Raw genomic sequence first — 27,560 nt, forward strand, 5'->3', positions numbered from 1 at the left:
TAATATTATGATTAATGATATTCTGTGTCCAGCTTCCTTCCCTCGAAACCTTAAATACTCACTTTATGCTGTTGGTTGTGCAATATGGCACTCCTCGCTTAATGCACAATTTTCGGCTGAGCGGGTTCAAGTTGCACTTGAATCCATTCATCGTTGAGCGCTACAGTGGGGATTTAAGTTTTCACTTGGTAAAAGTGTCTGTTGTTTTTACCCATGAAAATATAATCCCGAATTTGTTAAAATTAGACGACATCCCGATTCTCTTCTACAATAACATAAGGTTTCTTTGGTTAAACTTTGACCGATGATCAAATTGGAAAAAACATAGATTGTTTTATTATAAATTGTAATAAAAACCTAAATATTCTTTAGTATCTCAGGTTCATTTTGGGGAGCCGACAGGAAATCTTTATTAATGCTGTACAAGGCCCTTATTAGAAGTAAACTAGACTATGGCTCTCAGGTGTATGCTTCGGCGATCGACTATACCCTTGGAAAGTTGGATGTGCTGCGGAATAAATGCCTGCGAATGTCTCGGAAATCTTTCATGAACCAGAGTCCCGCGATTGGAAGTTGAGGCAAATGTATCTCCTCTCTGGCTGCGCCGAGATGAATTAACGTGGTATTCTGATGTCGAAGAAAAAGCACTGCCTGTCGCCCGGCACAACAATACGAACAATTCATCGATAGAAGCGTCAGGCCCCTGGCCCTCAAAATACACTTCCTCAGTGAGAATTCTGGTCTGAAAGTGCAAGAAGTGGACACGCTGGTTAGAAATCATCTACCTCCTTAGGAGGAGTCTAGAATAAAAACTAAGACCAACTGGTTCCCTGTGATGAAAAGGAACGCGCCGGAGAGTGAGGCACACCAGCGATTCCGTTACGTCATTATGGATCATTATCATATGTTCACTTCTACACACATGGCTCCAAGACAGGTGAATGTGAGGGTGCACGTGTGTGATCGAACGAATGTTCTCTTAGGTGCAGGCTACCAAACCATACAACCGTTTTGTGTGCGGAATCACTTGCCATTGACATAGCCATAGATTATATAATTGATTCCCTTCATATCAAATCAGTATTTTCTACCGGCTCTGGTTATACTGAGTCAAATGAAGTTCAGGACAACATTATTAATGAATCAAACTCATTTGACAAAGATATTATCTCGATTTGGGTGCCTGATCATTGCAATATTTACGTCAATGAGCAGGCAGACCGGTTGGCTAAGTCGACCTCAGAATTCGAAGAGGTCGTTCCGATCCTTCGGGAGCTGAGGTCCTGCCTTTCCTTGGGGAAGAGATCAATCCATCTTCTGTGGCAGAGTCTGTGGACCTGCCTGGCAGCCAACAGAAAATACAAGCAGGAAGTGGCGGACTGGCCGGCCTCATATCGCAAGAACAGGAGAGGAGATCGTCCTGGCCCGCCTCAGAATGAACTGCACTTTTGCCACCCATCTGCAACCATACATAAACAATACCTTTCCACCGGTATGCTAACTGTGCGAAGAGCCTCTCACAAAAAAAACATTCACTCCTCCGATGCAATAGATTTCAAAAACATAGAAGAAATCTAATAAATCACTACAAGAAGAAAAACATTTAACATCATTAATGCACTCGGGGATAACTCGAGTACTATTGACACATTGATGATCTTCCTCAGAGCAACAAAATCAATCAAGATGATGTAAGGTTGTTCGTGGGTTCTCCTCTGTGGCGGGGTTGGCTTCTGTGTGAGGCTCCACCTACTTGGGCTGGTCGCATGGACAGACATGTTCATTTACTAGGCGATCGGCCTTGGGGTGGGGAGGTAGTTTTTCTCCGAAGCAGCTACGCCATGGGGCTGAGCCTGTGGACCTCCGAATAAACTATCTATTCTATGTGCATGACGTACTGGAGGACTATGTCTAGTGTTTCTATCTTCTCGCACTCTTGGGTAAAAAGCAAATGTGGGTGCTGTGCCGACTGGGTGGTATTTGCTGCAACTTCGGCGCACTACCCACAAAATCTTTTCTTTCCATCATTTGATTTTAACATTATTATCTTTATCATTATAATAAAAATTATACTTATATATATTTCCTAACAGATATTTAGGAATGATGTCTTCAGTTATACATTGAATAGGAATGCAGGCCTAATGACCTTCCTCGTAGGTCGATGGCCATAAAACCCAACAAATGATAATGATAATCACTCCACAGAAGGCCAGAATACATCATAATGGTTACCATCCTCCTGATAAAGTGTTTGCCAGTACAAGATGAGCGACTATCATCGTTGATAAAGTAACAACAGTCAGAGGAAGAATTACTGGCATGAGTGAAAGTGGTAAATCACCAACAGAAATATCAAGAGAATTGGGAATTACTAGAGATACAGTCGGTGTACCTGTGGTGATGAAGATGACAAGGCAACAGCAGTTGACGTGATCATCAGAGAACAGGACGACCACGTGCGACAACTGAAGATCAGGTCATCAGAGATTCTTCTGACGGAGACCATTTCCAGAATGCTGTTAAAATTATGGAAAATTCGCACATCAATGTTTCAGCAGGAAGAGAACGACGACGACTGCATGAAGTTGTCATCCACCATAGAATACCTGCTAATAAAGAAACACTAACTGACACGCATCATGAAGGACGACTCACCTTTGCAAGGCAGCACACCAGCAGCGATATGGACTTCTGGCGACGTGTCATATCTAGCGACGATAAGACAGTTTCTTCAACAACCCATGTTAAACAACATTGTTGGCGGCAAAATAATACAAAATATGAACGTGAAAATATATATAAGACTGTGAGAAGTGGTCGTGTGATGTGTAATGTTTGGGGAAGGATGTTCATGCACCGCGTTGGAGAAATCACATCTATACAGGGACGGTTCACAACTGACCAATACCTAGAAATTCTCGAGGAAGTTATGCTACCGTCGGTGCGAGCATGCGCGTTTCCCTGCCCAGACAGATCAATCTCTATGCATGACTGATCCCCATCCACACGGTACGAGTAGTACAACGCTGGTTCCTTGAACATCAATATATCCAACTATCAAACTGGCCAAGTAAAGTCTGTGATTACAATCCCATTGAAAATTTAAGGGCAAACGTAGTGAATATGTGGGAACCTGGCGCAGAGATAACTTCACAAGCCTTACTACAGCGCATAGATCAGGAGTGGGAAGTATTTAGGAGAAAACCGGAAATAGTCAGACGACTGGTAGAATCAATGCCAAAACGCTTGCAGAGTGTGATTGACCATGAAGGAGGATGGACAGAAATCAATGTTACTTTGTGTTTGTAGTTGAATATTGGGTGCTGTTACATGTTGCTAATGTCTCACTGTGATCTGATCTACATATTAATAGTACCATGATATGTGATATTGATAACTTACCAGATGAAGGTAATGTTGTGTGTCCATAATAGTTTGTATGTAATGGTATGGTAGACAACTCTGCATTCGTTTCCTTCATCCTGTAATACAGGTTTTCCAACTATGAATATTGTCATATTGTGACATTGAATTACATACCGTACTCTATTAGTTAACATTCATTATAGATATATTACGTCTTTTTAACGTGACGTCATCTTAACGCATCATTTAGAATAAACAACAATGTTTCAATACCGTCAGTAAACACACCAGGATAGTGACAAGCTGACCATGTAGTTAGCTCTGCGGGAATTAGTCTCCATCCTATTTTGAGGTTATTTGTTATGACACAATAATATTTGTGACTTACATGTTGTAATACTAGCATATCATAACAGTTAGTGACAAACGTCGGACACTTATTGTCTGCTGAGCGTCCTGACATTCAACTAGCCTGTTATTAAGGAGGAGTTGCCACTTATTAGTTTTCATTGTGCATTACGTTATACACATGTTGGTTGAATCGTCTGTCACTGGGTTCAGGACTATAGTGCTACATCCATGTGGTAATATCTTTGATATACTTATTGTTGTATCATTTCATCCTTCTGAGCATGTATCGCGAGGGTGGTTGCTTTTCACTTAGGGTTATTACCGGCGTAAAACCTAACAGAATTTTCCTCATTCCCTCCCCCTCCTTTCTCCATCTCGTGTCTCGATAACTGTCTGTAATCATTCTGTTTTATGAACATTTAGTTCAAAGTTGTGTTGTCTGCTTGCTTGTGGTACCTTCATATTCAAAGAACTGCTATATCGTTGTTATCAGTTATCATTATATCAACTGTACACAGTGCAGAGCTGTACCCACCCTCGTCACTGCGCCACGTCTGTCTTCCTCACCGGACCCCACCCCAGACAGTCTGTCTCTTCCTGTTCTACATAGATAAACAAGTCATCAGTCACGTATCCAGAGTTGCCTCTTTCTTTCTTTGGACAAACAGGGAATTAGTAGATATTGGATAGATAATTTATGTAAGTTTCACATGTAACGTCAAATTCCTTCATGAACTGTCCGTCACAACGTTTCGTCCGCTATTCTTGTAGTTTTGTGAGTCTGATATTCATTTCTAAAGCATTATATCTGTGCATCAGTATACGCTTTCGAAGCGTTAATGAATACTGCGATTACCATGTCTGTAACGTCTGCCAGATGCCAGGTCTCACCAACTGTGCTGAGTAAATGTTAGCCGGAGCTGTGCAGTCAACCAGGAAAGTATGGATGCGATGGATATCAGAGTGAGCACTATGGGTCTGATCATATTTCAGGGGTTGGTAATCCTGTTTCCAAGGCGACTGGCCTCATAAAGTAATCACATTTGTAGTTCCTTCATGTTATTTCTTTACTCTTCATACCTCTTCTTACAACCATACCAAACATATATTGAACATGTGAATCTTCCAGTTGCAAAATGTCCGTAACACACTTATTCGGAGGTCGGTAAGGGCGAAAATTGCTGACACCGTATACAGCAGGGCTTGGCTTATGTCGAAATTATTGACACATGGGGCACCATGCGAGTCAATATTGTAAACTCCTGTGAAGATCATGGCATTCACTGTGGAGTGTTCAGGTGTGCGTGCAAATATTGGCACCCTTCACAGGGACGGGTATAGCTTTCGAGAAATATCACGGAGGACTGGCGTGTCAATACCCACGCTGGGTTCGTCGCCCCTAAGACACACTTACCACTAGGAGCCACCCCAAATATTAATGAATATACCGTTTCTGAATGTTTCTGGCTTTCTGTCACTGACGTAGGTCATGTCTCAAGTGGTTATACGACTGTCTTATGATTTACAACTGGTATCATATGGTTTCAGTGCACAAGAGATCTGTTTTATATGATGCGATCGCTTTCAACCCATGGGCGTCAACGTTGCCAGTTTATCCATTCATCTCCGTTTTCAATTGTTTTTGGCAAGGATCACTCGGACGTGTTCGGTCACTTATTGAAGTTCCAGGTGTCCTCCAACATTAGTTATTCAGACAAGATGAACGCAAATAATCACATAATGTGTCTGTTTTCCATACGGTATTTATCACCTAACAAGAATCACTTTTACAAACTAGCATGTGTTGGTCGCTGTCACATGCACGATCTCGTATTACGAGATGACATGACTACCATACCATTTATATGTTTTATCATGAATTACAATCACATTGACACCATATTGATTACCTGTTATACAAATAAGCAGACAAGGATGTGTGTATCACGACCACATCCACATTTACCTACATACATGATACATACATACAGGGTACCAAACTGATACAAGAGTCATGACCTTTGTTCAGTTTCTTTCGTCTGTTGTGTCATTAAGTATGGCACCGAAAGTGTAATGATACTTTCACGACTGTCTGTGCATATCCATATTTGCTCGCCTTTATCCATTTCCGGCGCCACCCCTCTCCACAGGAAACAGCATCTTCATCCCCTGCGTCAGCGAGGTAGCACTAGGAAACGTATGAAAAAGACCAGATCCGCTCACATCTATTCTCTAGACATCATGTGTAATACACCGAAACCACAGCTCCCTATCCATATCCAGGCTTCACAAATCTTTCCATGTCTTACCCCAAACGTTTCACATACCCTGGTTCGCTCCACTGACGACACGTGGAACCCAGTATATCAAATCGTTCCAATTCACTCTAGTCCGTGCACGTCTTTCACCCTCCTGCATGTTCAGGTCCAGATCGATCAAAGTCTTTTTCACTCCATCTTTCCACCTCCAATTTGGTCTCCCACTTCTTGTTCCCTTTTCTTATGACACATATATCCTCTTTGTCAACCTTTCCTCACTCATTCTCTCCATATGTCCAAGCGATTTCAACATACCCTCTTCTGGTCTCTCAACCACTTTTTATTATCACATATCTTTACCCTTTCATTACTCATTCGATCAAACAACCTCACACCACATATTTTCCTCAAACATTTCATTTCCAGCACATCCACCCTTCACCGCACAACCCCATCCATAACCCATGCCTCTCAACTATATAATATTGCTAGAAGTACTATTCCTTCAAACATACCCATTTTGCTCCGAGATGACTTTCACTCTTTGCACGCGTCCTTCATCGCTCACAGAACCTTCAACCACAACCACATTCTATGACTCACTTCCGCTTCTCTGACTCCATTCGCTGACAAGTCCACTCCCAGATATCTAAAACACTTCCCTTCCTCCAATTTTTCTCCACTCAAACTTACCTTTCAGCTAATATATCCTTCAACCCTGCTGAACTTAATAACCTTTCTCTTATTCACATCTGTTCTCAACTTTCTTTTTCACACACTCTTCTAAACTCAGTCACCAACTTCTTCAATTTCTTACTCGAATCAGCGACCAGTGCTGTATCATTAGCGAACAACTGACTCACTTCCCAGAACCTGTCATCCCCAACAGACTACATATTCGCCCCTATTACAGTTATCCTCAATCTTTACAAATAATTGTTTCAGTTATACATTACATCTTATTCAGCTTTCTTTGAGGAATGATATATTCGGTTTTCTAAGTTACATTATCCAGGGTAGATTATATTGTTTTGAAGGATCTTATTATCGTATGTTAAAATATGAAATTTTATTTAATAGAGTGTAAATGAATCAATGATAAATATTTTCACTATTATTACAGATTTTGGAAAGACAAAACATATGTAAGAGACAAAAGAAATAGGGAACATTTACATTCAAGAATAGGAACAGTGTTGTCATTTGTTTACAAAGGGTGGATGCCCAGCTCCCTCTCCCTCTCAACATATGATATAACGGTGGTGAGTTCTGTTTTAATGGGCCAATGGGATGATTATACACCCTTTAATGTAAGGGGTGAAGGCAGAAGGTAATATTGGGGCCTGTTGGGAGATGAATATGTGAAACCGACTGTCCAGGATGTGAAACCATGTGTATGAATTCAAGTTGCACCGAAGTGTACGCTCTTGAAATATATGGAGAAGATTTCTCTAAACAAGTAAGTGTTCATACTTGTAAATATAGTATGTTTAAGCATGTCAGATAATGTTATGAAGTTTAGTGAAACCCAGGATATACAATTTCTGTACCAGTGTAATAAAGATGAACTGAACCAGGTGGCAGCAAACTATGTTATTTCTCTGCTGACACATGTCAAAAGTGACATGCAGAGAGAATTAATTGATCAGTTGGTGTCCTTATCAATATTGAAATTAACTCAAGATATTGATAACAGTAGGGATGAGGGACAGATAAGTAAAAAAGTGGCAACCGAGAGATTAAGGTTAGAATTTGAACTTAAGAAAATGCAACTACAGGCAGAAAAGAGAGAATACAGGCAAAAGCAGAAAAAGAGAGAATTCACGCTGATAAAGAGGCAAGACTTAGGGAGTTAGAAATAGAGAGAACAGTTACAAGAAGAATTGGAGATAAAGATGACAGAGTAAGTCAGTTTCCTGAGTTTATAGAAGAAGACGAGGACCTCTTTATTCAATTTGAAAAACTTGCAACTTTTAAAGAATGACATGAAATTGACTGGGCTATGTAGGTGCATAGTAGATTTTTGGGTAAGGCTAGAGAGGCGTATGCATGTCTTAGTTTAATGGAATCAGTAGATTATAAGGCTGTTAAGGAAGCAGTATAAAAAACTGTGGAATTGGACGCAGAAGCATACAGAAGGTTTAGGGACGTCAAAAAAATTAGCGAACGAACTTATCTGAAGATGGCTAGAGAATGCGGAATAACATTTGATAGGTGTTGTTAGCCTGAAATGTAGAGACAAAGGAGGAGCAGGACAACTAATGCTGTTGAAACTGTTCAAAAGTGGTTTACAACCTGAAATATATTATGAAACATGCAAGTGTAGAGTGAAAACTGTGACGGAATCAGTCAGGATGGCTGACCAGTTAGAGTTAGGTAACAAATATTGTAAGAAATAACAAGGAAACAAAATATGTTAAGAGAGAATAATATGCAGAATTATGACAAACCTTCTAAATATCCACACTATTCAAATGTTCGATAGCCTAGTCAACATTATTTTGTGGAAGGTTCACATAACTATGAGCCACGAAACAATGTAGGAAAATGATTCCAAAGATATACACAATACAGGTATTCAGGACATCAGTTCAGTCATAACCCTTATGTTAGTAGACAGGAGAGACACCAATGAAATGTTTTGGATGTGGAGAATCTGTTCATGATAAATATCAGTGTCAAAAATCCCCAAAGACTAGAGAGGTGAGAAGTAATGAGTGTAGTGTACATAAACAAAAATCTGCAATTGATGATCCATATATTACTGAAGAAAAGGTTGGAATTAAAGGTAGTCCTGGGAAGAAAAATTTTGATATTGAGAGATACTGGAGCAATTCAAAGTTAAATTCTGAAAGATGCATTAGAGTGGACAAAGGAGTCTTACTCTGGGGAAAGAATGAATGTAAAAGGGTTATGGTTAGTCAGGCCTATCCCATTGCATTATATAAATCTTGAGAGAGGATTTGTAAGTGGCGGTGTATAAGTTGGGATATGCCCCTACCTCCAAAAGTCTTGCATTCACCTCCCAAACAACCCAATCCATAAATGAATTAAACAACCATGGAGACATCACGCACCTATGCCACAACCCGACATTCACTGAGATCCAATCACTTTCCTCTCTTCCTACTCGTATACATGCCTTGCTTCCTTGATAAAAACTTTTCACTGCTTTTAGCAGCTTGTTTCCCACACCATATATTCTTAATACCTTCCACAGAACATCTCTAACAACTCTATCATATGCCTTCTCCAAATCCACAAATGCTACAGACAAATCCATTTGTTTTTCTAAGTATTTCTCACATACAGTCTTCAAAGCAAACACCTGATCCACACAACCTCTACCACTTCTGAAACCACATTGCTCTTCCCCAATCTGATGCTCTGTACGTGCCTTCCCCCTCTCAATCAATACCCTCCCATATAACTTCCCAGGAATACTCAACAAACTTATACTTCTGTATATATTATGTATTATCCATGGTGATAGGGAAGTAAAATACTTCCACATATTCCCCTCGTGTCGTAGAAGGCGACTAAAAGGGACTGGAGGAAGGGGATAGAAACCCTCCTTTTCTTGTATTCTACTTTTCTAAAATGGGAAACAGAAGGAGTCATGCGGGGAGTGCTCATCCACCTCGAAGGCTTAAATTGGGGTGTCTAAATGTGTCTGTATGTAACCAAGATGTGAAAAAGGGAGAGATAGGTAGTATGTTTGAGGAAAGGAACCTGGATGTTTCGGCTTTGAGTGAAAAAAAGCTCAAGGGTAAAGGGGACGATTGGTTGGGAATGTCTTCCGGAGTAAAATCAGGGGTTGGTGAGAGGACAAGAGCAAAGGAAAAAGGAGCAGTATTCCTGAAGCAGAAGTTGTGGTAGTATGTGATAGAGTGAAAAAAGTAAGCTGTAGATTGATGTGGGTAAAACTGAAAGTGTGGGTGGTCATTGATGACTATGCGCCTAGTAATGAGAGGAAAGATCATAAGAGGCAAGTCTTTTGGGAGCAGCTGAGTGAGTGTGTTAGCAGCTTTGATGCACGAGACCAGGTTATAGTGATGGATGAATTAAATGAAAAGGTAAGTAATGTGATAGTGTAGGGTACAATTGGTGTCCATGGGTGTTCAGTGTTTTAAATGGAAATATAAAGCTTGTAGATTTGTGTGCTATAAAAGGACTGGTGACTGGAAATACCTTGTTCAAAAAGAGGGATTTAAATATGAATAACCATGTTAGTAGGAGACAATGCCAGAGAGCGTTATTGGATTACGTCTTAAATGATAGGTGCTTGAAAGAGAGACTTTTCGAAGTAAATGTGCTAAGAGGGGCAACTGGAGGGATGTCCGATCATTATCTTGTGGAAACAAATGTGAAGATTTGTAGAAGTTTTCAGAAAGGAGGAGAGAATGTTGGGGGAGAAGAGATTGTTGAAATTGGAGAGGGGACTCCTGTAAGGAAGTACCAGGAAAGAATGAATGCAGAATGGAAAAAGATGGGAGCAAATGATGTAAGGGGAGTGGGGGAGATATGGGATGTATTTAGGAAAGCAGTGATGGCTTACTCAAAAGATGCTTGTGGCATGATAAAGGTGGAAGGCGGGCAGATTAGAAAGATTAATGAGTGGTTCGATAAAGAATTAAGATTATTAGTGAAAGAGAAGAGAGAGGCGTTTGGACGATTTTTCCATGGAAGTTGTGCGAATGACTGAGAGATGTATAAAAGAAAGAGGCAGGAGGTCATGAGAGTTGGGGTGAGAGAGGATCATTAAACTTTAGGGAGAGTCAAAAAATGTTTTGGAAGGAGGTAGATAAAGAGCGTAAGACAAGAGAACAAATGGGAACATCGGTGAAGGGGGCTAATAGGGACGTAATAACAAGTAGTGGTGAAATGACAAGGAGATACAGGGAGTATTTGGAAGGTTTATTCTATGTGTTGGATGATAGAGTGGCAGATATAGGGTGTTTGGGTCGAAGTTGTCTGAGAAGTGAGAGGGTCAGGGAGATGATTTGGTGAACAGAAAAGAGGTTGTGAAAGCTTTGCGGAACATGAAAATAGCAATATGGCGGGTTTGGATGGTAATAGTGGAATCTATTAAAAAAGGGGGTGATTGTTTTGTTGACTGGTTGGTAAGGATATTCAACGTATATATGGATCATGGTGAAGTGCCTAAGGATTGGCGGAATGCATGCATAGTGCCATTGTACAGAGGCAAAGAGGATAAAGGTGAGTGTTAAAACTATATAGGTATAAGTTTGTTGAGTATAACTGGGAAAACATATAGGAGGGTATTGATTGAGAGGGTAAAGGCATGTACGGAGCATCAGATTGAAGAAGAGCAGTGTGGTTTCAGAAATGGTAGAGGATATCTGGATCAGGTGTTTGCTTTAAAGAATGTATGTGAGAAACACTTAGAAAAACAAAAGGGTTTGCCTGTACTAATTATGGATACGGAGAAGTCATATGATAGAGTTGATGAAGATGATCTGTGGAAGGTATTAAGAGTATATGGTGTGAGGAGTAAGTTGCTGCAAGCAGTGAAAAGTAATTGATTGACGATGTGAGCTATATGTACGGGTAAGAAGAGAGGAAAGTGATTGCTTTCCAGTGAATGTCTCTCTGCGGCAGGGGTGCGTGATGTCTCTATGGTTGTTTAATCTGTTTATGGATGGGGTTGTTAGGGAGGTGAATGCAAGAGTTTTGGAGAGAGGGGCAAGTATGCAGTCTGTTGTGGAAGTGAGTTAGTTTTTGTTCGCTCTCGATACAGCGCTGGAGGCTGATTGGGTGAGAAACTGCAGAAGTTGCTGACTGAGATTTTTAAAGTGCATAAAAGAAGAAAGTGAGAGTAAATGTGAATAAGAGCAAGGTAATTAGGTTCATTAGGATTGAGGGCAAATGAATTGAATGGAGAAAAGCTGGAGAAAGAGAAGTGTTTTAGATATCTGGGAGTGGATTTGGCAGCGCATAGAACCATAGAAGTGGAAGTGAATCACGGGGTAGGGGAGGGGGCGAAGAATCTGGAAGTGTTGAAGTATGTATCGAAGGCGAGGACGTTATCTCAGAGAGCAAAATTTGGTATGTTTAGAGGAACAGTGGTTCCATCAAAGTTATATGGTCACGGGGTGTCGTCTATGGATAGGGTTGTGCGCATGAGGGTGGATGTGTTGGAAATGAAATGTTTGAGGACAATATGTGGTGTGAGATGGTTTGATCGAGTAAGCAATGAAAGGGTAAGAAAGATGTGTGGGAAGAGTGAGGTTGAGAGAGAAAAAAAGGTGTGTTAAAATGGTTTGGTCGCATAGAGAGAATGAGTAAGGAAACATTGACAGAGGATATATAGCGATCGAGGCTTGAACAAACAGAAGGGTGAAAGGCGTGCACCGAATAGAGTGAATTGGAACGATGTGGCATACCGAAGTCGACGTGCTGTCAATAAATTGAACAACGGCACAGGAAGCGTTTGGGGTAAATTTGTGGGTCCTAGATGTGGAAAGGGAGCTATGGTTTCTGTGCGTTACATATGACGGCTAGGGATTCAGTGTGAACGAAAGTGGACTCTTTTGTCTTTTTCTGGCGCTATCTCGATAACGCATAACACGGCGATTAAATATAATAAGTAAAAGGATAAAAGAGAGTTTTATATGTATACATATATATATATATATATATATATATATATATATATATATATATATATATATATATATATATATATATATATATATATATATATATATATATATATATATATATATATATATATATATATATATATATATATATATATATTATTTTTTAATTTTTTTATTATACTTTGTCGAAGTCTCCCGCGTTTGCGAGGTAGCGCAAGGAAACAGACGAAAGAAATGGCCCAACCCCCCCCATACACATGTATATACATACGTCCACACACGCAAATATACATACCTACACAGCTTTCCATGGTTTACCCCAGACGCTTCACATGCCTTGATTCAATCCACTGACAGCACGTCAACCCCGGTATACCACATCGCTCCAATTCACTCTATTCTTTGCCCTCCTTTCACCCTCCTGCATGTTCAGGCCCCGATCACACAAAATCTTTTTCACGCCATCTTTCCACCTCCAATTTGGTCTCCCTCTTCTCCTCGTTCCCTCCACCTCCGACACACTTATCCTCTTGGTCAATCTTTCCTCACTCATTCTCTCCATGTGACCAAACCATTTCAAAACACCATCTTCTGCTCTCTCAACCACGCTCTTTTTATTTCCACACATCTCTCTTACCCTTACGTTACTTACTCGATCAAACCACCTCACACCACACATTGTCCTCAAACATCTCATTTCCAGCACATCCATCCTCCTGCGCACAACTCTATCCATAGTCCACGCCTCACAACCATACAACATTGTTGGAACCACTATTCCTTCAAACATACCCATTTTTGCTTTCCGAGATAATGTTCTCGACTTCCACACATTCTTCAAGGCTCCCAGAATTTTCGCCCCCTCCCCCACCCTATGATCCACTTCCGCTTCCATGGTTCTATCCGCTGCCAGATCCACTCCCAGATATCTAAAACACTTCACTTCCTCCAGTTTTTCTCCATTCAAACTCACCTCCCAGTTGAATTGACCCTCAACCCTACTGTACCTAATAACCTTGCTCTTATTCACATTTACTCTTAACTTTCTTCTTCCACACACTTTACCAAACTCAGTCACCAGCTTCTGCAGTTTCTCACATGAATCAGCCACCAGCGCTGTATCATCAGCGAACAACAACTGACTCACTTCCCAAGCTCTCTCATCCCCAACAGACTTCATACTTGCCCCTCTTTCCAAAACTCTTGCATTCACCTTCCTAATAACCCCATCCATAAACAAATCAAACAACCATTGAGACATCACACACCCCTGCCGCAAACCTACATTCACTGAGAAACAATCACTTTCCTCTCTTCCTACACGTACACATGCCTTACATCCTCGATAAAAACTCTTCACTGCTTCTAACATCTTGCCTCTCACACCATATATTCTTAATACCTTTCACAGAGCATGTCTAACAACTCTATCATATGCCTTCTCCAGATCCATAAATGCTACATACAAATCCATTTGCTTTTCTAAGTATTTCTCACATACATTCTTCAAAGCAAACACCTGATCCACACATCCTCTACCACTTCTGAAACCACACTGCTCTTCCCCATATATATATATATATATTTTGAAGCTTGTTGATACAGTGAAGCTTGTTGATACAGTGGTTAAATGGATGAGAACTGCTATTGACGTTTGTGTAAATAAATTATACATTTCCTTTTTCCATAGCCAGAGGTTGAACCATTATGTGACATTCATTTTTTCATTCATTTCAAGCTAGAAGTTTCAGTTTTCTAAATTGTTTCTTACATTTTTCATATGTATATATATATATATATGTATGTGTGTGTGTGTGTGTGTGTGTATATTTGCGTATGTATGTGTATGTGTGTGTATGTGTATATGTATATATATATGTATATTATCCCTGGGGATAGGGGTGAAAGAATACTTCCCACGTATTCCTCGCTTGTCGTAGAAAGCGACTAGAGGGGACGGGAGCGGGGGGCCAGAAATCCTCACCTCCTTGTATTAACTTTCGAAAATGGGAAACAGATGAAGGAGTCACGCGGGGAGTGCTCATCCTCCTCGAAGGCTCAGAGTGGGGTGTCTAAATGTGTGTGGATGTAACCAAGATGTGAAAAAAGGAGAGATAGGTAGTATGTTTGAGGAAAGGAACCTGGATGTTTTGGCTCTGAGTGAAACGAAGCTCAAGGGTAAAGGGGAAGAGTGGTTTGGGCATGTCTGGGGAGTAAAGTCAGGGGTTAGTGAGAGGACAAGAGCAAGGGAAGGAGTAGCAATACTCCTGAAACAGGAGTTGTGGGAGTATGTGATAGAATGTAAGAAAGTAAATTCTCGATTGATATGGGTAAAACTGAAAGTTGATGGAGAGAGGTGGGTGATTATTGGTGCATATGCACCCGGGCATGAGAAAAAAGATCATGAGAGGCAAGTGTTTTGGGAGCAGCTGAATGAGTGTGTTAGTGGTTTTGATGCACGAGACCGGGTTATAGTGATGGGTGATTTGAATGCAAAGGTGAGTAATGTGGCAGTTGAGGGAATAATTGGTATACATGGGGTGTTCAGTGTTGTAAATGGAAATGGTGAAGAGCTTGTAGATTTATGTGCTGAAAAAGGACTGACGATTGGGAATACCTGGTTTAAAAAGCGCGATATACATAAGTATACTTATGTAAGTAGGAGAGATGGCCAGAGAGCATTATTGGATTACGTGTTAATTGACAGGCGTGCGAAAGAGAGACTTTTGGATGTTAATGTGCTGAGAGGTGCAACTGGAGGGATGTCTGATCATTATCTTGTGGAGGCTAAGGTGAAGATTTGTATGGGTTTTCGGAAAAGAAGAGTGAATGTTGGGGTGAAGAGGGTGGTGAGAGTAAGTGAGCTTGGGAAGGAGACCTGTGTGAGGAAGTACCAGGAGAGACTGAGTACAGAATGGAAAAAGGTGAGAGCAATGGAAGTAAGGGGAGTGGGGGAGGAATGGGATGTATTTAGGGAATCAGTGATGGATTGCGCAAAAGATGCTTGTGGCATGAGAAGAGTGGGAGGTGGGTTGATTAGAAAGGGTAGTGAGTGGTGGGATGAAGAAGTAAGAGTATTAGTGAAAGAGAAGAGAGAGGCATTTGGACGATTTTTGCAGGGAAAAAATGAAATGAGTGGGAGATGTATAAAAGAAAGAGACAGGAGGTCAAGAGAAAGGTGCAAGAGGTGAAAAAAAGGGCAAATGAGAGTTGGGGTGTTCTGGAAGGAGGTAAATAAAGTGCGTAAGACAAGGGAGCAAATGGGAACTTCAGTGAAGGGCGCAAATGGGGAGGTGATAACAAGTAGTGGTGATGTGAGAAGGAGATGGAGTGAGTATTTTGAAGGTTTGTTGGATGTGTTTGATGATAGAGTGGCAGATATAGGGTGTTTTGGTCGAGGTGGTGTGCAAAGTGAGAGGGTTAGGGAAAATGATTTGTTAAACAGAGAAGAGGTAGTGAAAGCTTTGCGGAAGATGAAAGCCGGCAAGGCAGCAGGTTTGGATGGTATTGCAGTGGAATTTATTAAAAAAGGGGGTGACTGTATTGTTGACTGGTTGGTAAGGTTATTTAATGTATGTATGACTCATGGTGAGGTGCCTGAGGATTGGCGGAATGCGTGCATAGTGCCATTGTACAAAGGCAAAGGGGATAAGAGTGAGTGCTCAAATTACAGAGGTATAAGTTTGTTGAGTATTCCTGGTAAATTATATGGGAGGGTATTGATTGAGAGGGTGAAGGCATGTACAGAGCATGAGATTGGGGAAGAGCAGTGTGGTTTCAGAAGTGGTAGAGGATGTGTGGATCAGGTGTTTGCTTTGAAGAATGTATGTGAGAAATACTTAGAAAAGCAAATGGATTTGTATGTAGCATTTATGGATCTGGAGAAGGCATATGATAGAGTTGATAGAGATGCTCTGTGGAAGGTATTAAGAATTTATGGTGTAGGAGGAAAGTTGTTAGAAGCAGTGAAAAGTTTTTATCGAGGATGTAAGGCATGTGTACGTGTAGGAAGAGAGGAAAGTGATTGGTTCTCAGTGAATGTAGGTTTGCGGCAGGTGTATGTGATGTCTCCATGGTTGTTTAATTTGTTTATGGATGGGGTTGTTAGGGAGGTAAATGCAAGAGTTTTGGAAAGAGGGGCAAGTATGAAGTCTGTTGGGGATGAGAGAGCTTGGGAAGTGAGTCAGTTGTTGTTCGCTGATGATACAGCGCTGGTGCCTGACTCATGTGAGAAACTGCAGAAGCTGGTGACTGAGTTTGGTAAAGTGTGTGGAGGAAGAAAGTTAAGAGTAAATGTGAATAAGAGCAAGGTTATTAGGTACAGTAGGGTTAAGGGTCAAGTCAATTGGGAGGTGAGTTTGAATGGAGAAAAACAGGAGGAAGTGAAGTGTTTTAGATATCTGGGAGTGGATCTGGCAGCGGATGGAAACATGGAAGCGGAAGTGGATCATAGGGTGGGGGAGGGGGCGAAAATTCTGGGGGCCTTGAAGAATGTGTGGAAGTCGAGAACATTATGTCGGAAAGCAAAAATGGGTATGTTTGAAGGAATAGTGGTTCCAACAATGTTGTATGGTTGCGAGGCGTGGGCTATGGATAGAGTTGTGCGCAGGAGGATGGATGTGCTGGAAATGAGATGTTTGAGGACAATGTGTGGTGTGAGGTGGTTTGATCGAGTGAGTAACGTAAGGGTAAGAGAGATGTGTGGAAATAAAAAGAGCGTGGTTGAGAGAGCAGAAGATGGTGTTTTGAAGTGGTTTGGGCACATGGAGAGAATGAGTGAGGAAAGATTGACCAAGAGGATATATGTGTCGGAGGTGGAGGGAACGAGGAGAAGAGGGAGACCAAATTGGAGGTGGAAAGATGGCGTGAAAAAGATTTTGTGTGATCGGGGCCTGAACATGCAGGAGGGTGAAAGGAGGGCAAGGAATAGAGTGAATTGGAGCGATGTGGTATACCGGGGTTGACGTGCTGTCAGTCGATTGAATCAAGGCATGTGAAGCGTCTGGGGTAAACCATGGAAAGCTGTGTATGTATGTATATTTGCGTGTGTGGACGTATGTATATACATGTGTATGGGGGGGGGGGGGTGGGGCCATTTCTTTCGTCTATTTCCTTGCGCTACCTCGCAATCGCGGGAGACAGCGACAAAGTATAATAAAAAATATATAATAATATATATATATTTATATATATATATATATATATATATATATATATATATATATATATATATATATATATATATATATATATATATATATATATATATATTATATATATATATATATATTATATATATATATATATATATATATATATATATATATATATATATATATATATATATATATATATATATATATATATATATATATATATATATATATATATATATATATATATATATATATATATATATATATATATATATATATATATATATATATATATATATATATATATATGTATATATATATATATATATATATATATATATATATATATATATATATATATATATATATATATATATATATATATATATATATATATATATGTATATATATATATATATATATATATATATATATATATATATATATATATATATATATATATATATATATACATATATATATATATATATATATATATATATATATATATATATATATATATATATATATATATACATATATATATATGTATATAGGGGATAGGGGAGAAAGAATACTTCCCACGCATTCCTCACGTGTCCTTGAAGGCGACTAAAGGGGACGGGAGCGGGAGGCCAGAAACACTCCCGTCCTTGTATTTTACCTTTCTAAAGGGGGAAACAGAAGATGGAGTCACGCGAGAAGTGCTCATCCTCCTCGAAGGCTCAGATTGGGGTGTCGAAATGTGTGTGGATGTAACCAGGATGATAAAAACGGAGAGATAGGTAGTATGTTTGAGGAAAGGAGCCTAGATGTTTTGGCTCTGAGTGAAACGAAGCTAAAGGGTAAAGGGGAAGAGTGGTTTGGGAATGTCTTGGGAGTAAAGTAAGGGGTTAGTGAGAGGACAAGAGCAAGGGAAGGAGTAGCACTACTCCTGAATCAGAGTTGTGGGAGTATGTGATAGAGTGTTAGAAAGTAAATTCTAGATTGATATGGGTAAAACTGAAAGTTGATGGAGAGAGATGGGTGATTATTGGTGCATATGCACCTGGGCATGAGAAGAAAGATCATGAGAGGCAAGTGTTTTGGGAGCAGCTGAATGAGTGTGTTAGTGTTTTTGATGCACAAGACCGGGTTATAGTGATGGGTGATTTGAATGCAATCGTGAGTAATGTGGCAGTTCAGGGAATAATTGGTATACATAATGTTTTCAGTGTTGTAAATGGAAATGGTGAGGAGCTTGTAGATTTATATGCTGAAAAAGGACTTGTGATTGGGAATACCTGGTTGAAAAAGCGAGATATACATAAGTATACGTATGTAAGTAGGAGAGATGGCCAGAGAGCGTTATTGGATTACGTGTTAATTGATAGACCAACGAAAGAGAGACTTTTGGATGTTAATGTGCTGAGAGGTGCAACTGGAGGGATGTCTGATCATTATCTTGTGGAGGCGAAGGTTAAGATTTGTGGGGGTTTTCAGAAAAGAAGAGAGAATGTTGGGATGAAGAGAGTGGTGAGAGTAAGTGAGCTTGGGAAGGAGACTTGAGTGAGGAAGTACCAGGAGAGACTGAGTAAAAAATGGAAAAAGGTGAGACCAAAGGAGGTAAGGGGAGTGGGGGAGGAATGGGATGTATTTAGGGAAGCAGTGATGGCTTGCGCAAAAGATGTTTGTGGCTTGAGAAGCGTGGGAGGTGGGTTGATTAGAAAAGGTAGTGAGTGGTGGGATGAAGAAGTAAGATTATTAGTGAAAGAGAAGAGAGAGGCATTTGAACGATTTTTGCAGGGAAAAAATGCAAATGAGTGGGAGAGGTATAAAAGAAAGAGGCAGGAGGTAGAGAGAAAGGTGCAAGAGGTGAAAAAGAGGGCAAATGAGAGTTTGGGTGAGAGAGTATCATTAAACTTCAGGGAGAATAAAAAGATGTTTTGGAAGGAGGTAAATAATGTGTGTAAGACAAGGGAGCAAATGGGAACTTCAGTGAAGGTGGCTAATGGGGAGGTGATAACAAGTAGTGGTCGTGTGAGAAGGAGATGGAGTGAGTATTTTGAAGGTTTGTTGAATGTGTTTGATGATAGAGTGGCAGATATAGGGTGTTTTGGTCGAGGTGGTGTGCAAAGTGAGAGGATTAAGGAAAATGATTTGGTAAATAGAGAAGAGGTAGTAAAAGCTTTATGGAAGATGAAAGCCGGCAAAGCAGCAGGTTTGGATGGTATTGCAGTGGAATTTATTAAAAAAGGGGGTGACTGCATTGTTGACTGGTTAGTAAGGCTATTTAAAGTAAGTATGATTCATGGTAAGGTGCCTGAGGATTGGCGGAATGCTTGCATAGTGCCATTGTACAAAGGCAAATGGGATAAGATTGAGTGCTCAAATTACAGAGGTATACGTTTGTTCAGTATTCCTGGTAAATTATATGGGAGGGTATTGATTGAGAGGGTGAAGGCGTGTACAGAGCATCAGATTGGGGAAGAGCAGTGTGGTTTCAGATGTGGTAGAGGATGTGTGGATCAGGTGTTTGCTTTGAAGAATGTATGTGAGAAATACTTAGAAAAGCAAATGGATTTGTATGTAGCATTTATGGATCTGGAGAAGGCATATGATAGAGTTGATAGAGATGCTCTGTGGAAGGTTTTAAGAATATATGGTGTGGGAGGCAAGTTCTTAGAAGCAGTGAAAAGTTTTTATCGAGGATGTAAAGCATGTTTACGTGTAGGAAGAGAGGAAAGTGTTTGGTTTTCAGTGAATGTAGGGTGTGTGACTCATGGTGAGGTGCCTAAGGGTTGGCGGAATGCTTGCATAGTGCCATTGTACAAAGGCAGAGGGGATAAGAGTGTTTGCTCAAATTGCAAAGTTATAAGTTTGTTGAGTATTCCTGGTAAATTATATGGGAGATTATTGATTGAGAGGTTGAAGGCACGTACAGAGCATCAGATTGGGGAAGAGAAATGTGGCTTCAGAAGTGGTAGAGGATGTGTGGATCATGTGTTTCCTTTGAAAAATGTATGTGAGAAATACTTAGAAAAGCAAATGGATTTGTATGTAGCATTTATGGATCTGGAGAATGCATATGATAGAGTTGAAATAGATGCTCTGTGGAAGGTATTAAGAATATGTGGTGTGGGAGGCGAATTGTTAGAAGCAGTGAAAAGTTTTTATCGAATATGTAAGGCATGTGTACGTGTAGGAATTGATTTGTTCTCAGTGAATGTAGGTTTGCGGCAGGGTTGTGTGTTGTCTCCATGGTTGTGTAATTTGTTTATGGATGGGGTTGTTAGGGAGGTGAATGCAAGAGTTTTGGAAAGAGGGGTAAGTATGCAGTCTGTTGTGGATGAGAGAGCTTGGGAAGTGAGTCAGTTGTTGTTCGCTGATGATACAGTGCTTTTGGATGATTCATGTAAGAAACTGCAGAAGCTGGTGACTGAGGTTGGTAAAGTGTGTGAAAAAAGAAAGTTAAGAGTAAATGTGAATAAGAGCAAGGTTATTAGGTACAGTAGGGTTGAGGGTCAAGTCAATTGGGAGGTAAGTTTGAATGGAGAAAAACTGGAGGAAGTAAAATGTTTTAGATATCTGGGAGTGGATCTGGCAGCGGATGGAACTATGGAAGAGGAAGTGAATCATAGGGTGGGGGAGGGGGCGAAAATTCTGGGAGCCTTGAAGAATGTTTGGAAGTCGAGAACATTATCTCGGAAAGCAAAAATGGCTATGTTTGAAGGAATAGTGGTTCCAGCAATGTTGTATGGTTGCGAGGCGTTGGCTATGGATAGACTTGTGCACAGGAGGATGGATGTGCTGGAAATGAGATGTTTGAGGACAATATGTGGTGTGAGGTGGTTTGATCAGGTAAGTAATGTAAGGGTGAGAGAGATGTGTGGAAATAAAAAGAGCGTGGTTGAGAGAGAAGAGGAGGGTGTTTTTAAATGGTTTGGTCACATGGAGAGAATGAGTGGGGAAATATTGACCAAGAGGATATATATGTCAGAGGTGGAGGGAACGAGGAGAAGTGGGAGACCAAATTGGAGGTGGAAAGATGGAGTGAAAAAGATTTTGAGTGATCGGGGACTGAACATGCAGGAGGGTGAAAGGCGTGCAAGGAATAGAGTGAATTGGAACGATATGGAATACCAGGGTCGACGTGCTGTCAATGGATGGAACCAGGGCATGTGAAGCGTCTGGGTTAAACCATGGAAAGTGTGTGTGGACTGGATGTGGAAAGGGAGTTGTGGTTTCGGTGCATTATTACATGACAGCTAGAGACTGAGTGTGAACGAATGGGGACTTTGGTGTCTTTCCTAGCGCTACCTCGCACAAATGAGGGGGAGGGGGCTGTTATTCCATGCTTGGCGAGGTGGCTATAGGAACAATTAAAGGCAGACAGTATGAATTATGTACATGTGTATATATGTATATATCTGTGTGTGTATATATATGTGTACATTGAGATGTATAGGTATGTATGTTTGCGTGTGTGGACGTGTATGTGTATACATGTGTATGTGGGCAGGTTGGGCCATTCTTTCGTCTGTTTCTTTGCGCTACCTCGCTAACGCGGGAGACAGTGACAAACCAAAATAAATAAATGAATATATATATATATATTTATATATATATATATATATATATATATATATATATATATATATATATATATATATATATATATATATATATATATATATATATATATATATATATATATATATATATATATATATATATATATATATATATATATATATATATATATATATATATATATATATATATATATATCTTTCTTCTTCTAAACTCTTCGCCATTTCCCGCGTTAGCGAGGTAGCTTTAAGAACAGAGGACTGGGCCTTTTTTGGAATACCCTCACCTGGCCCCCTCTGTTCCTTCTTTTGGAAAATTAAAAAAAAAGACGAGAGGGGAGGATTTCCAGCCCTCTGCTCCCTCCCCTTTTAGTCGCCTTCTACGACACGCAGGGAATACCTGGGAAGTATTCTTAATCCCCTATCCCCAGGGATATATATATATATATATATATATATATATATATATATATATATATATATATATATATATTCTTTGGTATTTTGCTTTGTCGCTGTCTCCCGCGTTTGCGAGGTAGCGCAAGGAAACAGACGAAAGAAATGGCCCAACCCACCCTCATACACATATATATACATACACGTCCACACACGCAAATATACATACCCATAAATACTAATGTAAACATATATACACACACACAGACCTATACATATATACATATGTACATAATTCATACTAACTGCCTTTATTTATTCCCATCGCCACCTCTTCATACATGGAATAACACCCCCCTCACCCCTCATGTGTGCTAGGTAGAGCTATGAAAAGACAACGAAGGTCCTATTCGTTCACACTCAGTCTCTAGCTGTCATGTAATAATGCCCGAAACCATAGCTCCCTTTCCACATCCATGCCCCAAAGAACTTTCCATGGTTTACACCAGAAGCTTCACATGCACTTATTCAATCCATTGACAGCACGTCGACCCCGGTTTACCAGTTCGTTCCAATTCACTCTATTCCTTGCCCGCCTTTCACCCTCCTGCATGTTCAGGCCCCGATCACTCAAAATCTTTTTCACTTCATCTTTCAACCTCCAATTTGGTCTCCTACTTCTCCTCGTTCTCTCCACCTCCGACATATATATCCTCTTGCTCAATCTTTCCTCACGCATTCTCTCCATGTGACCAAACCATTTCAAAACACCATCTTCTGCTCTCTTAACCACGCTCTTTTTATTTCCACACATCTCTCTTACCCTTACATTACTTATTCGATCAAACCACCTCCCACCACATATTGTCCTCAAACATCTCATTTCCAGCACATCCACCCTCCTGCGCACAACTCCATCCATAGCCCACGCCTCGCAACCATACAACATTGTTGGAGCCACTATTCCTTCAAACATACCCCTTTTTGCTTTCCGAGATAATGTTCTCGACTTCCAAACATTCTTCAAGACTCCCAGGTTTTCGCCCCCTCCCTCACCCTATGATTCACTTCCGATTCCATGGTTCCATCCGCTGCCAGATCCACTCCCAGATATCTAAAACACTTTACTTCCTCCATTTTTTCTCCATTCATACTTACCCCCCAATTGACTTGACCCTCACCCCTACTGTACCTAATAACCTTGCTCTTATTCATATTTACTCTTAACTTTCTTCTTTTACAAACTTTACCAAAATCAGTCACCAGCTTCTGCAGTTTCTCACATGAATCAGACACATGCGCTGTATCGTCAGCGAGCAACAACTGACTCATTTCCCAAGCTCTCTCATCCACAACAGACTGCATACTTGCACCTCTTTCCAAAACTCTTGCAATCACCTCCCTAACAACCCCAACGATAAACAAATTAAACAACCATGGAGACATCACACACTCCTGCCGCAAACCTACATTCACTGAGAACAAATCACTTTCCTCTCTTCCTACACGTACACATGCCTTACATCCTCGATAAAAACTTTTCACTGCTTCTAGCAATTTGCCTCCCACACCACATATTCTTGATACCTTCCACAGAGCATCTCTATCAACTCTATCATATGCCTTCTCCAGATCCATAAATGCTACATACAAATCCACTTGCTTTTCTAAGTATTTCTCACATACATTTTTCAAAGGAAACACCTGATCCACATATCCTCTACCACTTTTGAAACCACACTGCTCTTCCCCAATCTGATGCTCTGTACGCGCATTCACCCTCTCAATCAATACCCTCCCATATAATTTACCAGGAATATGCAACAAACTTACACCTATGCAATTTGAGCAAACACTCTTATCCCCTTTGCCTTTGTACAATGGCACTATGCAAGAATTCCGCCAATCCTCAGGTACCTCACCATGAGTCATACATACATTGAATAACCTTACCAACCAGTCAACAATACAGTCACCCCCTTTTTTAATAAATTGCACTACAATACCATCCAAACTTGCTGCCTTGCTGGCTTTCATCTTCCGCAAAGCTTTTACCACCTCTTCTCTGTTTACCAAATCATTTTCCCCAACCCTCTCACTTTGCATATCACCTCGACCAAAACACCGTTTACCTGCCACTCTATCATCAAAGACATTAAACAAACCTACAAAATACTCACTCCATCTCCTTGTCACATCACCATTACTTGTTATCACCTCCCCATTAGCCCCATTCACTGAAGTTCCCATTTGCTTCATTGTCTTACGCACTTTATTTACCTCCTTCCAGATCCTCTTTTTATTCTCCCTAAAATTTCATGATACTCTCTCACCCCAACTCTCATTTGCTCTCTTTTTCACCTCTTGCACCTTTCTCTTGACCTCCGGTCTCTTTCTTTTATACATCTCCCACTCATTTGCATTTTTTCCTTCCAAAAATCGTCCAAATGCCTCTCTTTTCTCTTTCACTAATATATTATCTTACTTCTTAATCCCACCATTCACTAGCCTTCCTAATCAACACACCTTCCACGCTTCTCATGCCACAAGCATCTTTTGCGCAAGCCATAACCGCTTCCCTAAATACATCCCATTCCTCCCCCATCTCCCCTTACCTCCTTTGTTTTCATCTTTTTCCATTCTGTACCCAGTCTCTCATGGTACTTCCTCACACAGGTCTCCTTTCCAAGCTCACTTACTCTCACCACCCTCTTCACCCCAACATTCTCTCTTCTTTTTTGAAAACACATACAAATCTTCACCTTCGCCTCCACAAGATAATGATCAGACATCCCTCCAGTTGCAACTCTCAGCATATTAACATCCAAAAGTCTCTCTTTCGCGCGCCTGTCAATTAACACATAATCCAATAACGCTCTCTGGCCATCTCTCCTACTTACATACATATACTTATGTATATCTCGCTTTTTAAACCAGGTATTCCCAATCACCAGTCCTTTTTCAGCACATAAATCTACAAGCTCTTCACCATTTCCATTTAGAACACTGAACACCCAATGTATACTAATTATTCCCTGAACTGCCACATTACTCAACTTTGCATTCAAATCACCTATCACTATAACCCGGTCTTGTGTATCAAAACCACTAACACACTCATTCAGCGGCTCCCAAAACACGTGCCTCTCATGATCTTTCTTCTCATGCAAAGGTGCATTTGCACCAGTTGTCACCCATCTCTCTCCATCAACTTTCATTTTTATGATATTAATCTGGAATTTACTTTCTAACATTTTACCACATACTCCCACAACTACTCCCTCCTACTTGCTACTCCTTCCCTTGCTCTTGTCCTCTCACTAACCCCTTACTTTACTCCCAAGACATTCCCAAACCACTCTTCCCCTTTACCCTTGAGCTTCGTTTCACTCACAGCCAAAACATCCAGGTTCCTTTCCACAAACATACTACCTATCTCTCCTTTTTTCTCATATTGGTTACATCCACACACATTTAGACACCCCAATCTGAGCCTTCGAGGAGGATGACCACTCCCCGCGTGACTCCATCTGTTTCCCATTTTAGAAAGTTAAAATACAAGGAGAAGAGGATTTCTGGCCTCCCGCTCCCGATATGTATATATATATATATATATATATATATATATATATATATATATATTTATATATATATATATATCCCTGGGGATAGGGGAAAAAGAATACTTCCCAAGTATTCCCTGCGTGTCGTAGAAGGCGACTAAAAGGGAAGGGAGCGGGAGGCTGGAAATCCTCCCCTCTCGTTTTTTTTTTTTTTTTTCCAAAAGAAGGAACAGAGAAGGGGGGCCAGGTGAGAATATTCCCTCAAAGGCCCAGTCCTCTGCTCTTAACGCTACCTCGCTATCGCGGGAAATGGCGAATAGTATGAAAAAAAAAAAAAAAAAAAAATATATATATATATATATATATATATATATATATATATATATATATATATATATATATATATGATATGATATAGTATAAATATATATATATATGGATATGCGAATAGTTTAAATATATATATATATATATATATATATATATATATATATATATATATATCAAAGGGAGCAAATGGGAACTTCAGTGAAGGGTGCAAATGGGGAGGTGATAACAAGTAGTGGTGATGTGGTGAGAAGGAGATGGAGTGAGTATTTTGAAGGTTTGTTGAATGTGTTTGATGATAGAGTGGCAGATATAGGGTGTTTTGGTCGAGGTGGTGTGCAAAGTGAGAGGGTTAGGGAAAGTGATTTGATGGACAGAGAGGAGGTAGTAAAAGCTTTGCGGAAGATGAAAGCCGGCAAGGCGGCAGGTTTGGATGGTATTGCCGTGGAATTTATTAAAAAAGGGGGTGACTGTATTGTTAACTGGTTGGTAAGGTTATTTAATGTATGTATGACTCACGGTGAGGTGCCTGAGGATTGGCGGAATGCGTGCATAGTGCCATTGTACAAAGGCAAAGGGGAAAAGAGTGAGTGCTCAAATTACAGAGGTATAAGTTTGTTGAGTATTCCTGGTAAATTATATGGGAGGGTATTGATTGAGAGGGTGAAGGCATGTACAGAGCATCAGATTGGGGAAGAGAAGTGTGGTTTCAGAAGTGGTAGAGGATGTGTGGATCAGGTGTTTGCTTTGAAGAATGTATGTGAGAAATACTTAGAAAAGCAAATGGATTTGTATGTAGCATTTATGGATCTGGAGAAGGCATATGATAGAGTTGATAGAGATGCTCTGTGGAAGGTATTAAGAATATATGGTGTGGGAGGCAAGTTGTTAGAAGCAGTGAAAAGTTTTTATCGAGGATGTAAGGCATGTGTACGTGTAGGAA

The sequence above is a fragment of the Panulirus ornatus genome, chromosome 19 (assembly GCF_036320965.1).
Source record: "Panulirus ornatus isolate Po-2019 chromosome 19, ASM3632096v1, whole genome shotgun sequence".
Classification (NCBI taxonomy): Eukaryota; Metazoa; Arthropoda; class Malacostraca; order Decapoda; family Palinuridae; genus Panulirus; species Panulirus ornatus.